This window comes from Plectropomus leopardus, chromosome 12 (assembly GCF_026936395.1).
Source record: "Plectropomus leopardus strain MGB_pleo_1.0 chromosome 12, ASM2693639v1, whole genome shotgun sequence".
In the NCBI taxonomy this organism is placed as follows: domain Eukaryota; kingdom Metazoa; phylum Chordata; class Actinopteri; order Perciformes; family Serranidae; genus Plectropomus; species Plectropomus leopardus.
Genome location: NC_142187.1, coordinates 24343902 through 24360095, shown reverse-complemented (window position 1 = coordinate 24360095; position 16194 = coordinate 24343902). Strand labels below are relative to the sequence as shown.

The window sequence follows — 16194 nt, the reverse complement described above, 5'->3', positions numbered from 1 at the left end:
TTTCATGGTTCTTTGTGGAAAGCTAAAACATGATACCAAGGTTCTCTCAAACTTTACCTTAAGAAGTGGCTAAAAGATGAAGTTAGCAGGAGTACCAAAATCTGAAGTTCCTATAATGGCCAACTGGGACTGGCTCCAAAAGGGAATCAATACCCCGTACACCCCCATGGTGAGATGCTGAAATTTTTATATAACTCACCATGTTGTAAAGGCTTAAAGTTATGCATAATAAAAGGTGTGGCTGCTTTGAGTGACAGGAGGGTGCTGTCTCCTGACAAGCCACACCAAGGTGACAGCATTGGTAAGGCAACAGCATAACGCCAGATTTACAGAGTAGACGTAGCTGTTGCAGTATGCCAGTTCATGGAAGTTAACTGAAATGTATTCGTTGCCTTAAAACGTCTTTTTCAGCATTTGGGTGTACTAAAATGACCCTCTAAGGAGTCAGCTGTTCAGTTGTCCAGTCAGTACATATTGTTTTAATGGTTTAAAGCCTATTTTTGTCAACAAAAAAAAGGCATTATCACAGTTAACCATGGTTGTAAATGCACCTTGCTAACCAAGCTAGCAGTTAATGTTTGTTATCTCCACCCTCTTGTTTAAATATGCCCACCTCTTGCTCCAAAAATCTGAGATGGCGACAAAAAATGCCAAACTTGTTGCTTCAGAACAGGAGTCCACAAACAAATGGGTGACGTCAATTTGGCTGCACTCATTTCTTTTACAGGCTATGAGTTCTCTATCCATTTTAAAAACTCATATACACATATAAATACCTTTTCGCAAAGAAAAGACAGTTTCTTGTGTTAGCATTCAATAACTACTGTACAGCTCCCATAAGGCTTTGAAAGTGAACTGGAAGAACAGGAAAACCTCCAGTAATTTTGACTTGGTCTTCAGATGGGGACTCTTACATGGCTTATTTTACAAGTAGCATTTGTTTTCAAGTGAAATCAGATATAAACAAACAGTGTATGGCTGAATTAGCTACATTAACTGAGCAGCTGCTCGTAACGGTCTGAACGATATGGGGGCTGGAACGTAGCAATAGGATAGATCACATTTCTAAAGATAGTTGTATGACTGAGGAGGTTGTGAGGGTTCAATGCTGTGCTTTGACAATATGGGGATATATACATTTAATTTGGGTTTAATTCACTTGAACTGTGGACTAACTTCAAGCATCCATATTTGTTAACTTCTGTGGCGTATGGCCTGTGTCCACATAGTGTTTTTCTTCAGCCAAAAAGTGGTGGCAGGGCGCTGTGGAGTGTGTCATAAAAGAGTGCCTTTTTTAAATGCATGTGGGTTATGTTCCCCTGACAAAAATATGTCAAGTAAGCTAGCATGATGCTACCTCAATAAAGGACTGACTACACAGTTAACAACAAGCGTACAACAATACAGTGATAAAAGCACAACGCTTTTCATCAACATCCAGTGTCTGCTGGCCCATCTGCTCCCACATAGGGCTTTTCTGTCTTCGTTGTCGACAGCAGCTGAGCTAAAAAGCAGCAGTGACATCACCAGCGCTTTTCTGAAAAGTATAGAGATTTTTAACTAGAAGCGCCAGAAGAGGATGCACAAAAAAGGCGGAGCGCTCTAAAAAAAGAAGCAGGGCGCAGCACTTTTTCTCTAGGCAGCTGCATGTAGCTGCAGACGCCTGCTCCTCATAGGGAACAATTGAAAAAGATGACTTCGCTGAGAAAAAAATGCCAAGTGGACACAGGCCCTAAGGCTCCTCCAAACACAGCCACACCCAGCAGGTGTGTTAGAGCTCTGCTCAGGTAGAGAGATGGGAGGAGTAATGTTGGTAATTACCTAAGTTCACATAACTACCAAACAAAGGGGGTACATGTGTGATTTATCCTGCCCCAACAGGTGCTAAGACAGCTAACAAAGAGAGTGAGAGAGATGTCAGTCAAAACGCTGTCTGTTCACACTAACAAAGCCTTAAGAAAAAGTGAAACACAAAATGTTTTTATTCGGTACAGTAGCAGATACCAATTTACAAGGTGTGCTAGAGAATTGACAGAAACCCCCCAGTGCTTCATGCTTCAGCTTTTCAGAAAGACCAATTAAAGATACCCTTTATGAGAAGTATATTAAGTAAGTGGAACAGAAGCTAGTTTGAAAAGGGGGAAGGACTACATTCGAAGTCCCAAACCACCATAAAGATTCCTCGTGTTCCACTAGTGTCTATTCCTCCATGTGTTTTTGCATAAAGGATTTATTTCACCCCATTTTCCCCGTGAGCTGCTTTGCAAATTAATGACTTCCAACCAGCCCTTGAGAGGATAATATCTTCCTGTTGGTGGATTTATTATTTATTGCGTCTGTGTTTGTGTCAGGGTTAAACTGTATGGTATGCGTCTGAGCTTCAGGTACTATAAATAGAGGCAGTCCCAGAACTCCGACTTGAGTGACAGGATTCCTTTCGCTGGCACGCAAAGATGACCCATTTCCTCTTTTCCTAAAAAGTTAAACACCACCTTCTGCATGATTTTATGTTATGTTGTAAATGTGCTTTATTTAGCTGTGGTGTTTTTTTTTTGCCAGTCTAGTTGTTTTTAGTGTTATATAGTTTATTTTTCTGTCTGTATTTCTTTAAAGAAAGATCAGACTTGGCAAATGGGCATTAACAGTGTGAAGGAAACTTAACTATCAGCTACCGTTGAATGTAATTATTAGATGCTGTAAATCTTTCTTTTTTCCTGCTGTCGTTTTTTTCTCTGCCTTTCTCATGCTAGAACAATGAGCATCTGTTTCCAATGTTTCAGTGTTTCTGTCTCATACGTTGCTAGAGTGTAGACTCGCTGCACAACAACAGAGCAGCAACACTTCTAACTACACTCTAAGATAAACATTCACCATTGGAAAGTAAATTAAAACAAATGTTCCCAAGTGCTTTACCAAGTGCTTTAAAATGCTCAAGTATAGATTGAGATGCTTTCTTCAGATAAGGTTGTTTTTCGGCTGAGGCACGCTGATATTTTTGGAGCAAATCACACAGCTGGAAAGCAGTCACTCTGGTACATTACTTTTATTTGTTCGGTGCTTTTCCCCCATATAAGAGCATTTTTACAGACGTCCCAAGGACAGAGGAAAGGCAAAGTTCTGTGAGCCAAAAAGATCTAGAGAGGAGACAAGTCTGGATCCATGTTGCTTGTCAGATTTTATCTATTGTAGAGAGCTGAATTCGCTTTCTATGCTTGATCTAACTTCTTTCAGTGGAGTCTGCAGTCGACACAAGTCTCACGGGGGGAAAAAATGGAGAACTACATAACTTCCAGAAGGGATAATATACTGTACGATTCTGAAATTCAAAGACACCCCTAAAACAACTTAAAAGGCCTGAAATAATAATTGAGTCTGCTGTCTATACTATGACTAACAGTGGCTTCCAAATTAGCTGGTTTTTAGCTATATGTATTGTTTCAGAGTATTTTTGCAAAGAAAAGATTTGAGGGAGTCATATAGCAATTATCTCTCTGTCGCCAGCACAAGACATGTAACTAAGAAATAAAAATCTAAAAATATTCTGTAAAGTGTCATACACAGAAGTTAGAGACTGTAATCTGTCTTTACTGGTGATACTAGTACTGGGTACTTTGGGGTTTGGGAGGTTTTTTTTTAAAAAAATTAAAAATCTTTTAAATGCCTTAGTGTCCCTTTGTATCATTCTGTGCCCTTTCTCTAAAATCAGATATTTTTGCGGGTTCATAAACATGGCGTAGGCAGAGCTTTCCTTGAGTTCTTTTATTCTACAGCAGCACTTTGTCATTCTCGAAGTACATAATTGATCTTTTGATCTGTTCACAACTGATCAGATCACATCAATGGATGAGAGGAGCAGCTGTTTGTAAGCAAAGGAAAAGTTTTAGACCCAGCCGAATGAATGGTTAATTTCCCCTTGAGTGCATTATAAATAACAGAAAGGCATATTTATTCTAATAGTGCTCCTAATGAATGGTCAAAAATCTATTTGCGGTGGCCTGCCACAAATAAATGAGTGTGTGAAAAACCCTGAAGAAGTGACAGAGGCAATTTCAAAATATGGTATGTCAACATACCTGACCTTACATTTTATTCAAATTTAGTTTGGTCACAGTGTAAACTAAAAAAATTCAAATTAGTTTTTGCAAAAATAACTCAATACTTCAGATGACAAAACATTATGATAGGTTCAAGTTATGTTAGCATACTATAACTCCGAAATATATTTCTCCATTTATGCATTTATGAATTGAACAAAGTATTACTTACATTTACAATAGACTGACAGTTAAGTTAAGTTTAATATATAGCTGTCCCTAAAACTGATATTTTTGTGAGGTGATTGTGAGTTGGTACAGTAGTTTCCTGTGTGCTGATTTACATATTATTCAAGCTGCTAATAGCTTTCATGTTTTTTAAGTTTCAATAAGTGCAATAGTTATTAAGCACTTAAAGAAGACTACACGTACTATTTAAATAATTGATTTATGAGTAGCTGGTGCAAACCAGTCCTCCTGGCCCTCACTGAATTAAGTTATTGTCTTATCGTAAACGTGGTAGAGTTTTCTCGTGGTTGAGCCTTTAATCGAGGACGTTCCATCATGGGAACCGTCATTACCAGACCATCAAGATCATGATAATTCCCACCCTTTTTCATGCTGCCCTATGATTACAAAACTATAGAAAGCTACTCCACACAATAAGCTTGGAAGTGGATGCCGCAAAGAATTAGCTTCCTTTCGATGTAGAAAGAACAAACACTGTTTCTGTCTGCGGGGAGCACGAGCATTTATCAAATCCCATAAAAAATCCTCAAAAAACTCAGTTAAGATCCTTTGATTTTTATTTTTTTCAATACATGTCTTTTCCCTTTAAGCTCTGAGATCGCCTTTGAATTTGCGGCTTTTGATCTTAATGAGTAAAACCACCTAATAATGACTCGAGACATATTTACCGCAGGATTCCCAGTTACCCTCTTATTTACCGCATGGATGTTTGTTGAAACACCCCACATTATTACATGAGGTTTTTGCCCATAATGAGAAGTGCATATTTGGAGGGGGGAACACACACAATGCACGAAAGGACAAAATTAAAAACAACGTGTAGAGGTGAAGGGACATGAATTCTGACACTTCTCTCTGTGGGGGTCTCTGTGGCTGCAAAATACCACAAAAATGTCACCACCAAAAAATTTAATTATCACTCCTATAATCCAATCTAACATGTGAAGTTTCGATTCATAAAAAGTGTAGTTGACTTGTATCTAAAGGAATGTGGGCTTCTGCTTTTTTGTGTTTCTGGAGCCCATTTGAAAGAATCAGCAACAGGATAACAATTTCAAAGAAGTGGGTGCAGTGTATTACATATTGAATTTACAACTAAATAACCAATTAAACTAATGAACTTATATATTCACATAACAACACAACATGACCACAGTGTAGGGGAGAACGGGCTTGGTTTCCACATTTGTTGGATCTTGCTCACTAAAAGGCATTTTAGCAAGATCTTGGCGGCATTTCCAGCGGTGATTGCACTACCTACAGCAGTTGTTGTTGTTTTTGGTAAGACATCTCTGGCATTTCCACCCACCAAAAACTGGTATTTTAAGCCTGATACAATGTAGGGGAGAGCAGGGTTGATTGTCACATTCATCAGATCACGCTCTATAGAGTGTACAGTTAAAAAATGTGTACCTTTCCTTATAGATAATGGACATAGTTACTGTAAAATCATGGTAACCCATTGGTTTGTGGACTGCCGTTTTGAAGCCATGAGCACGGCATTTTGGCAATTGCCATCTTGTTGTTTCTTTTTGAGCCAGAAGTGTCCTGTGACAGCATGACAGCCTATCACTTATAGCTGTCACCCTTAATAAAAAAAAAATATAAAGTTTTCATGAAGAGAAAACTTATCTACAGAGACCAAAATATTTTGTACCATGCTGTAAACATGTTTCTTTCAGCTATAAATTTTGACATTTTAACACAGAGGTCTATAGGGATTGACTCGCTTCTGAGCCAGCCTCAAGTGGCCATTCAAAGAACGGCAGTTTTTGTCACTTCCGCGTTGGCTTAAGTTTTCAGTCTTGGGGGTAGCCACTTGCTTGGTACTGAGGTTTTTTAGAACTGGGTTCATTTGAGGAGTTAAAAACTTGGCATTGGCATGAGAGGACTTTTAGTGTTTTTCATGTCAAAATGTAAATTTCCAGCTCCTCTGTGTTGCTTCTCTTCATTCTCCTTCTCTTTGGGGTTGGTTGTCACGTGTATGGTTCCTTGTTTTGGTCTTTATAATGTAACATAAGCGTAAAAAAAGCACATATAGGAATAATTTTGTTTGCTTTGCTTGCATGAACTGGTTTTGTTGTTGCATTTCAATGAAAAATCTTAATAAATTTGAACCTTTTAGGTTCATTTTTAAGGTTACTTAAATTTTTCCCCCATTAAAATAACATAAGGATAACCAACCTAAGTGCACCAAACATATTTGCGGTCCAGATCCTTTAAACAGATCAACCTTAAGATGAGTAAGTTCACTTTACTCCTACCTGACACTTTAGACTTCCTTTACATATTGAAAGGCAATCTATTAAAGATACCACTTTTAAGGGTTCAAATGAAAGTAAAAAGTGTGATGACCAACCTCACTCTCTCCTGTTCTTTCACGTTTTGCCTGTGTTGCTGAACAAAGCAAGCCAGTGGCAATTACAGGTGAAGTAATGTGTAGGTATTGATGGCTTTTATTCTCCCCCAATGTCAATTATTTTAAATTGAGTCAGCAAAAGCTATTGTCTAATGCGGAAGTAAGGCTTTTGCAAATACTGAGAGAAGTATACAGAAAAAAGGGAGCATGTTGTGTCTATGCTTCTATAATTTCAATGTGGCTTAAACTGGTGGCTCATAAAGGCCTATAATTTACAGCATGGAGTCTGCTCCTATGATAAAGTCTGATCTCTCTCAGTGAAATTTATTTACACTCTTTAGATGAGTCAGCAGCAAAAAACTGACTACTGCTTTTTAGTTCTTTTGTGCTATTACTAGGGGTTTTGATTGCGCACTGAACTCAGACAAGAATGACAGGCTGCAGCAAAAAAGCAAAGCCAAGCATTTTCTGACAACTTCATCAGTCCTCAAAAAAAAAAAAAAAAAGAGAGAGAGACACAAGGGCCGACTGTGTATTTACATATATACTGCATTGACCACAATGAATAAAACACCAGCAAGCCAGGCTCTCCTGGGTCAGTTCAACTGAAATAGAAAGTTTACACTTTCAGTAGTAGGCCATACATAAACATTGTTTCTCTAAATAAGAATATGTGCCAGTGGATCAGCATCATTACATCTGTTTTCTTTTTACTCTTCTATTCTTTATTATGTAAAACTATGCCTCAGAAAACATGCAAGCTCTGCACTAATCCACTCACTTTCCACCTGGTGAATTTGACCCAAATTCACATTTCCCCTGTGCGGCCAGGGGACTGTTTTTTATTGAAGCCACGTGTAACGGAGACCACTGACCCGACTATGTACTTTGGCTCATGAGAGGAAGAGAAGAGAAATGATATTTAGGACAGTAATAGTTTCAAACTTGGCAATTGAGTGTTTGTTCTTAGACAGACTTTTCTCAGGCAAATATGTCCTTCGCCTGAATTTGCACCACTGAGGTGGCTCTTTTATTACAATGCTGAATAAGTAAGGATCTAAAAATAGGCGTAGTGTTGGGGAAGAATGAAAGCTCCAACTCGCAGTATAATATCATGTTCAAAAGAAAAGCTGCATGGGGCTGAACTTTAGAAACCTGAGGAAAATGTTACCATAAACCTGCTTCCAGCTGGGCAGATCATTTTCCTTCCAGTACATCGATTGTGGAGAAATGACAACAGAAACTTCACATGATATTCAGAGGTAAAATGACACAGCTCAGACAGCATATTAAACATAACATGTCACGTAAGAAGACTGTGCAGGCACCTCTGCTCACAATGAGGACACAGCTGGAGGTACAGCATAGGTAGACATTACACATTTCATGAACCATTAGTGTGCTGTGTTCCTTTGGCTTATCACGGCTGTAATGGTTTATAATGATAGCCTTAATGTAGCGACTCAATAAATCAGAACATTATGAAATACTTACTATTTCTTCATGAGGTTTTTGTTCTCATTTTTGCAAGACTCAAAAATATGTAGCCTGCAGCTGGCATATCCAAAGCAGTCAACAAATCACGACTAAATAATTGGGGATTCGCTGTGCTCAAACATGCTGTTGTCCAGTTTGTCATTGAGATTATATCATGTTTGTTTGCAAATGGCAGTTTAATGCTAATGTTTTGCAGCTTACAGTAAAATCCTGATGGGTTTTCAGCTTTTGAAGTGTAATTTCATTGACAAGGCCGAATCATTTCCAGTCAACTCAGCTACAGTTTCATGGTTTTTGGGGGTGCCAAGTCAGTTACAGTTCTGGTCTCCATTCAAGACTGTAATATCAGGATTCAATTTGCCACTTTTCCATCGTAACCACTAGTGGAGGCATGGTGTGCTTTAAATATGAAGGCAGAGTTAATACAGCAAAAGTCCTATTTGCATCATGGATGATTTCTTCAGTTAAAGACAAGCATCTGTGGAAACTGAGGCAATATTTTGTACATAAACACATCCAGGATGGTACATTCAATAAGAAAGACGACAACCAAAGATATAGAATCATAGTCTGAAAAATCAATGCTCCCTAAATATTCCTGTGAGGACCTTTAATGTGCCTGCAGGACAAGATATTGGCCCCTTTGCACTCTGTGGTGTCTTCATCTCCTATTGCAATAATATCCGTACAATATTCCATTAGGACATTATGCAGTTTATAGAAATCTTTGTTGTCTGATCTACCAAGCCTTTGTTTAAAGAATAAATAGCAGCCACTCAACCTCATCCAGCTCCAATTTAATCAATATGATGCTGGTTGTTTATGTGTATATTTATTATCTTTCATAAAATCGTCACATTTGAGATACAACCTGAATTAACACAGATTTTCTGCTGAGTGTGATGCATTGTGCTCATCATACGATGGAGAAATAAATGAAAACCTATGGCTGAACTTAAGATAAAATACTAAAATGCACTGGAAAAATGTTTTTGCACTTTAAGAGATAAAACTAGGGGTTAGTCCTTTATATGCTCAGCCTGGTCTCACTCCCAGGGTATCAAAGTCAGCGCTTGGACCCTTAGCAGTGGGCCTAAAGACCGTTTAGCGTCTGTGTTAGATACACTGGGCTTTTGCATCATCGTAAGATAATCAGTGCAATGGGCGTACTTGAAAGGGCACGCAAGGGGTCCAGCAAGCACAGGACTTTGAGCCAGGAGATCTGTGTCTAAGCTCATCAAACAGCGATATCAGTTACAGCCTTTCTGCTACTAAGAAGCCCTTTTTATACAGAGGCTGTGATATAGGGCTGCTCTCTCTTTTTACAAAGCCTTTGCATTTTTACACAGAACCAAACAACGGCAGCATCTTGCCGCTCCAGAGTGTGATTTCAGACAGCTTCGCCGATACAAAAAGAGTTGTATAGCTTAACTCAGCAACATCAGCTCTACTGTGACATATAACAAATGCATTGGCAGCGCTTTCTAAACAATAACAACAGCATAAAACAGCATAAAAATCATTCACATTCATTCACATATGGTGGCTGATCTTGTCCACTGCTCAGAGGATAGGAGTTAGAGATAAGATTTGTGGACATTTTCACCCATTGTTCTTTCACTTGGAGTTAGCCACTGACTGCTGCTAGCTGCTTTTTAAATCTCTTGCGGTGGGTCACACGCGTAACACACCATCAAAATGTCACACCCAAGGTCATAGTTCCGTCCTGCCGACAGTCCCTTTTACATAGACCACGTTTAGGCGCCATTACTGCCTCTTGCCGGCCTAAAGGTGAGACTACTCTGTCCCACCATTCCACGACTGTACCTTTTATACGGAACAGTGAGGCGGCATAATGGCATGATTTACCCTTATATGAGATAATAACAGTATAATTCAGACACCAAATGTATTATTCACATTTTACATAGTTTTAACCCCAAAAGAAGAATAAATAAAGTATGAAAACTTTCTTGTAGTCAGTTTCCCCACGGTGTTGTACAGTGATGCTACTGTTGTACAGAATACTGTTTTTCCCAAAAAATAACTTGATTTAGTTCTCATGTCCAGAAAAACTGCAAGTGACCCTCAATTATTATTGAGGCACAATGATACATTTGGGCTCTAAATATGTAGTCAGACCGAAGAGATTTAAGTTGTGATTTGGCAGTCCATTTTTTGTTTATTTTATATTCCCTGATCCAATTCCTATAGTCCGAACCATTGACTGACCTTCTGTTACTATGTAGTGCTAAAAGGATGATGTTTATTTGTAGGCAAACCCGAAGGTAGCGTTGCCCTGGTCCCCTCGACAAAAAGCCTAGATAATATAGGCGTTCATAGGTGTAGATAATCTTCACCTATGAACACCGCTTTTAGGATTTTTGAAGCCTAAATACAATCGTATGAAGTAAAGAGCTTATGTTAGGTTATAAACAAACTACACTACAGTCCCATGACTTAACTTTTCCATTACGGCTGTAAAGCTGTGATTGGCGTGGTACGATGTGATAAAGTTTTGTAGTCTCATTAAGCCAATTGCTAACAACCACCTTTTTAAGATACATAACAGCTTTAAAGTTAATGAGTAGGGTATTTACTGATGTATTTTATGTCATAGAACAAAACATGACAGTCTCTTCAGCCTGTGTTACAGACCTTATTTCAGGCATCTAACCAAAAACCCACAAAAAAAACCCCATTAACTTCAAGATGAGGGAGAAAGGAATACTGAAATGCTAACTCATTTCCGGGTTTTATGACTCATTCCTGGGGCACTTTATTGTGAAGTTTTCAGAAGAGCTTTGCTAAAGCAACACACTTGTTATCTCCAGCTTATTATAGTTATTATTGTGCACCTGACACTGAAACAGGAACCTGTTCCTATTAAAATCTGCACACATTTTGAAGCTAAGCTTCCACTTTCTTTTACCAATGACTGGTGATTCTTTCATTTGTAGTGAAATGTTGCTAAGAGGTGTCTTTGTCTCTTTCTGCTCTTTCAATTGTCAGTCTGGCTGATCCATTACACAGCATTTTGTTTTCCATGTACAAAAAAATACTTCTTTGCAAACCCTTCATATGGAATAAAATCAATTTCTAAAGAAGACTTTCTACAATCTAAAAGCATGAAAGACTATTTTAGAACATAGTGTAGTCCTCTCAGCCATCTGAGGGTGCAGAATCTTTTTAAGCTTTTAAATGACAGCGTACACAGTAAAATGAGTGGTACAGTGCTGAAAATTATATTCAGTGCCTTTTACCTATGAAGTGAAAAATGCACTTTGGATTTGACTCACCAAATTGGTCAGAGTCTCTTCGTATATAAAAAGCTGTGTGTCCAAACAGCTCATTCAGAAGTTTTTTTTCTTTTTCATTTTTGTAAGTGATTGTATAGGAAGTTAAATTTATTTAAATAAATCCAAAACATTTCAGCAGGGCATTGTAACATTTTGTGGTCTAAGTCCTGTTTCAAATGCTTTTCCATGTGGACAAGAATAACATTTAAAGCAAGGCACTGAACATTGAAATTTCTTGCTGTGAACATATGGATAAACACTGAATGTTTGCACACAACATATATCAGCATCTGCTCTCGGAGGCTGATTGGATATCTCAATATTCTGGTAGTTGAGGTGCACATTTTCACGAACATAAATTGTGGGTTTACACAGTGCAAGGTAAAACCATAGAATTGTATACTGCAGTTTCCTTTAGCAAGTAATTTTAAATGCATTTTTAAATACATATTTACACTGTACATACATGCTTGATGGTTGTATTGCACATAACATAGCTGGATTCTTTTTATTGTACTATTGTATTGATTTGTGTTGATTATTTCCGTGGTGCACATACTCATACTACTACATTTTCCATTTACATTACTGACATACCGTAACTTTACACACCTTATATAGTAGTCATCATTTATCCTATATTTTGTGTTACATTACATCTGTTTGTACTTTCTCTCTTTAGTTAATTGCTCGGTTTGTAGCCTAAATTATACGGCTGCAACTAATGAGTATTTTCATTATCAATTTATTAGCTAACTTTTTGGCCAACTGAGACATCATTTGATCCATAAAATGTTAGAAGAAAATAAAAAGTTGATTAAAAATTCCTGAAGCCCAAAGTGATTACTTCAAATAGCTTGCTTTGTCTGATCAACACTATGATACTCAAAATATTCTGTTTAATCATCACATCAAGACAAAAAACAACAAATCCTCACAAGTGAGAACCTGCTGTACAGCTGTATATTCACTCATCCTTACATACATTTTAGGGTTTGTACAAGGTGCTTGAGGTGCTTGAGGTACTTGAAATTGAAACTCAGAAATTTAAGTACGGGAAGACTTAAATTTTTACACATGGTCCTAGTATTTGAATATAATTGAGGAGAACAGAATGACACATTATTTTATGAAACATATTAGATGAATGTTTTAAACTTGGAAGCCAAGAACGGCCATACTTGGAATTATTTTCTAATGCTGTATGAGTTCAGAGCAGAAATGGTTTGGTGAACACAAATAGATAGTCGGCGCCTGGATCTTTCGCACACTCACTATGGAGCAGCGTCAGGTGTTAGAGTTTTGAGCTGTAATTCTGCAGTAAATAAGCAGCTGTGTGTGGTGGACTGTGGATGGTGAAGCAATTTTTTTCAGTTCTTTTACAAGTGATGGTTGTGAACTAAAAACAATTTACTTTTTGAAAATAGAATGAGTGTTTGAAAAAGTATTTGAAAGTGAATTTAACTTGCCCCTGTCTTTGCAACGGTGACATATAGGCTACAGAGGTGTAGATTTTGGGGATCACAGGTAGAATTACAAAGGTTACTTTTGAAATGTCATAAGTTACTGATTACTGGTAACCCTGTGAAAAATCTACTTAATTATTTTAACTACTTTATCAAAGTAATGTATCTTTTTGATTACTTTCTGACAAATGTTTTAAACTTGGCTACAAAGCTAAAAGTCCTTTAAACACAAGTGCATAAATGTTTGTCCAAAAATATGCTAAAGAAAGCATTCCTACACAGCAAAAAGATGCAAAGAAACAAAATGAATGTTTTATTCAACATATAACCATTTAACCAAAAATATTATATTCATATGTAACCCCTTTGTAATCACCAACACTTAGTTTGATTAGCAACTGTAATTTAATTATACTTTTTTTCTCAGTGACTATATCTGATTAGAGTGACATTTATTTTGTAATTTAATGTAACATAACTCCTTTACATGTCACCAGTTACTCCCAAACACTAACTGAAGGGGGCAAGTCCTATTCAATATTTAGTACATTCTGCCCTCGCAATAAAAACAAGAAAGTAGCAGAGGACTTTGATTTTAATTAAATTAAAGACATTTCCACCTGGAACCCATCCAGAAAAGGCCCAAATTGGTGCGCAGAAATTCATCAGAATGTAGAAAATTAAGTGTTTGACACTCATCTATGTGTCCTACACCTTGCTGCTGTTTACACTATCTGATTGGATTCTAAAATAGCTCCAAGAAGAGTTTCAAGTGCAGAAATGAGGATTAATCTTTCTGGGATCATGACCCTGTTAAAGAGAGTATTTCTCGTTAAACAAATACCTCTGATAAAAAGTGATTTTCCTATCACCTTGATGCATTCTACTTTATTTTTATACACATACTAACCCAATTAAAATAGGTCCTATTTCAGACTCATTATTTTTTGTTTTTATCCCAAAATTCTAATTATCAGTCAGGTGTTTTTATGGTAATGAATGGCCTTGCACCTTTTTTTTGCACTCCTGATTAAACAGTGCGGGGGATCCTGATTAAAATGCCGTGCAACATGGGTTGGTTCAAGCTCGGAGAGAAAACAAATGCATGATATCTGAGCATACATGAGATAAGAGTTTAATATTAGCCTTAATGCGGGGCTGTCGTAATTAGCATCAGGATCCGGTCCGTGCCTTGCCAGGACTCCGCACCAGGTTTTGCGCGCCTCCCTCCACAGCCAGCTGCTGCAGAGCAGGGGACCGGTGCGCCGTTTCTCCTCGCCTTCTTTGCCTCCAGTCCGGCTTCAGCTCCGACTGTCTGCACGGCGTGTGGATGAGGCGCAGAGGGAACAACCGGGAGCGCACCGAAAGCTAGACAGAAGAAGTCATACTACCCCTCTTCGGGCTGTATCTGTGAACCAGGCCGCTGGAGACCTCCAGACAGACTTGACGTGCTCGGAGTTTCATTTTTGTAGCGAGACTGGGGCGCATCTCGTCTCCTTGAAGTGATCCTTTTTTATGCAGTCTATCCGTAGCGCTCCCGTCGGAAGGAGCCTGGGTGCACGCACAAGAGGAAGGAGGGGGGGAGTAACGATCATTACTTTTGAACAGACCCCTCGCCATGGAGCTATTCGTCCGGTCCCGGACGTTTTGGCTTGAAGAGGAGCAGATACCTGCCACGGGAAACCCCACCGTCTGTCCACTGTGAAGAAAGTGTAGCATGCAGCCGAGCCCCAGCCGTCTTTGTGCGACCCGCTGCTTAGTTTCTGGGGGCCTCTTATGAAAAAAAACGGAGAGGAGGGGTGCTCCTGGTGTTGATCTGAAATTCACACTCCATGCCGGGATCCATATTTTGGCACGGCGTACCACAGTAAGTAGCGTTTACAAGCGGATGTTTTGAGTCTTTCAACGGAGATGCTGGGTTATGCCTCTGTTCAATCAATAGCATTTATTTACACTCCCAGGATATCAGAAGGCAAATGTCAGAAAACGGGCCCACGGGCTCCTCCAGCAGTTCAAAACTGTTGTGATGAGATCAATACGTAGCCCATAGTATCTGATTTTATTCTGTAGTGTCTGGAGCCTCCAGACTTTTGATTAATGTGAAGTTGCTCGGCTATTGGGGTCATCCCAATGTGGATTTCAGTGAATATATCTCTTTTTGATTTGAATTGCCACTGGAGGATGCACATGTTAAAAAAAAGTGTGAAAATGCTTATATTCAAGGTGTTTTCAGATGTGTGGGATTATTTTGTATGTGATATTAATTCTATGACAAATAAGGTCATGGGTGTGAATCCAAAGCTTGTAAAAAGCCAATGGGAGTGGATTTATCAGATATTCAGATGTGATAATTAGCGTGATAACATGGTGGTGAGAAAAGATAGAGCTCACACAAACATCTCCACCCAGTTCCAGGACACCAGGAGCTAAGTAGTTGGATGTCAGTTACTGTCTCCATTTACTTCTCCATTTTGCGGCTATAAAATAAGATCATTTCACAGGGCATGTATAATTCACAGACCTGAGCCAGCCATGTGTAATGATGGGACACACACACATTTACAGAGACACACACGCACACACACACACATACACACACACACACAAAGACAGATAGAGTTTTTACAGGCAAAGGGAGCCATATCTCATTCTCACGTGAAGCTTTTAGAGATAGGGCCGCATAGACCTCAGCCAGAAACCCCAGGAGAGCGCGACTGTGGCGGACTGAAATATCGAGGTTAAATAACATTTACACATAATCCATACTGTCAAAGCCAAATCAGGATAGTGGTGCAACCTTATATAAGCCATACTGACAAGTTAGGAAACTGAGAGCTTCCCCCCTGCATATACTTATATAACAGCTTTCACGCAGGGAAGTATAGATGACGACTCTTTTCCAAATCCAGTTGTTTTTTATACAGAAGAGTATTCGGCTATTCAGTTTTGATCTTGAAGAACTGCAACATTATATAAGACACATGCACAGTGTGTGCGAAATTGAGTCACCACCAGACAAATCTGAGCATATTTTGACAGTGGTGAAGTTTCTCTGTCAGGCCAGCCATTTTGGAAGACTAGATTTTTTAAAAAAAGAAAAAAAAGTCTCCTTAGCTAGGATGAATGTGGCTGCTTGATGCTGACATGCCCATCAGTGCTTCCTGTAGATGAAAAGGTCATTTTATCCCCCTGCCAATGGCCCGTAATGGGATGTTTGAGTGTTGAATGTAGATTTTGAGCAATCCTCTGCTTTTGTTGCTCAGGCTGTTTCTTGAAACAAATGCTGGGAC

The 16194-nt window shown here is 38.7% G+C and overlaps 1 protein-coding gene across 4 annotated transcripts in view; it reads left to right on the top strand.

Annotated features, from left to right (window-relative positions):
* The window catches only part of adgrl2b.1 (adhesion G protein-coupled receptor L2b, tandem duplicate 1), a 197639-nt gene that overhangs the window by 64340 nt on the left and 117105 nt on the right, over positions 1-16194 (top strand). Inside the window, exon 1 of one of the 4 annotated variants that reach the window (XM_042497039.2) lies at positions 14180-14771. The exons of the other annotated variants lie outside the window; for them this stretch is intronic. The gene's annotated coding sequence lies outside the window, so the exon portion shown is untranslated. Of the gene's footprint in view, positions 1-14179; positions 14772-16194 lie in introns of those variants that run through there. 4 annotated transcript variants of the gene reach the window in all.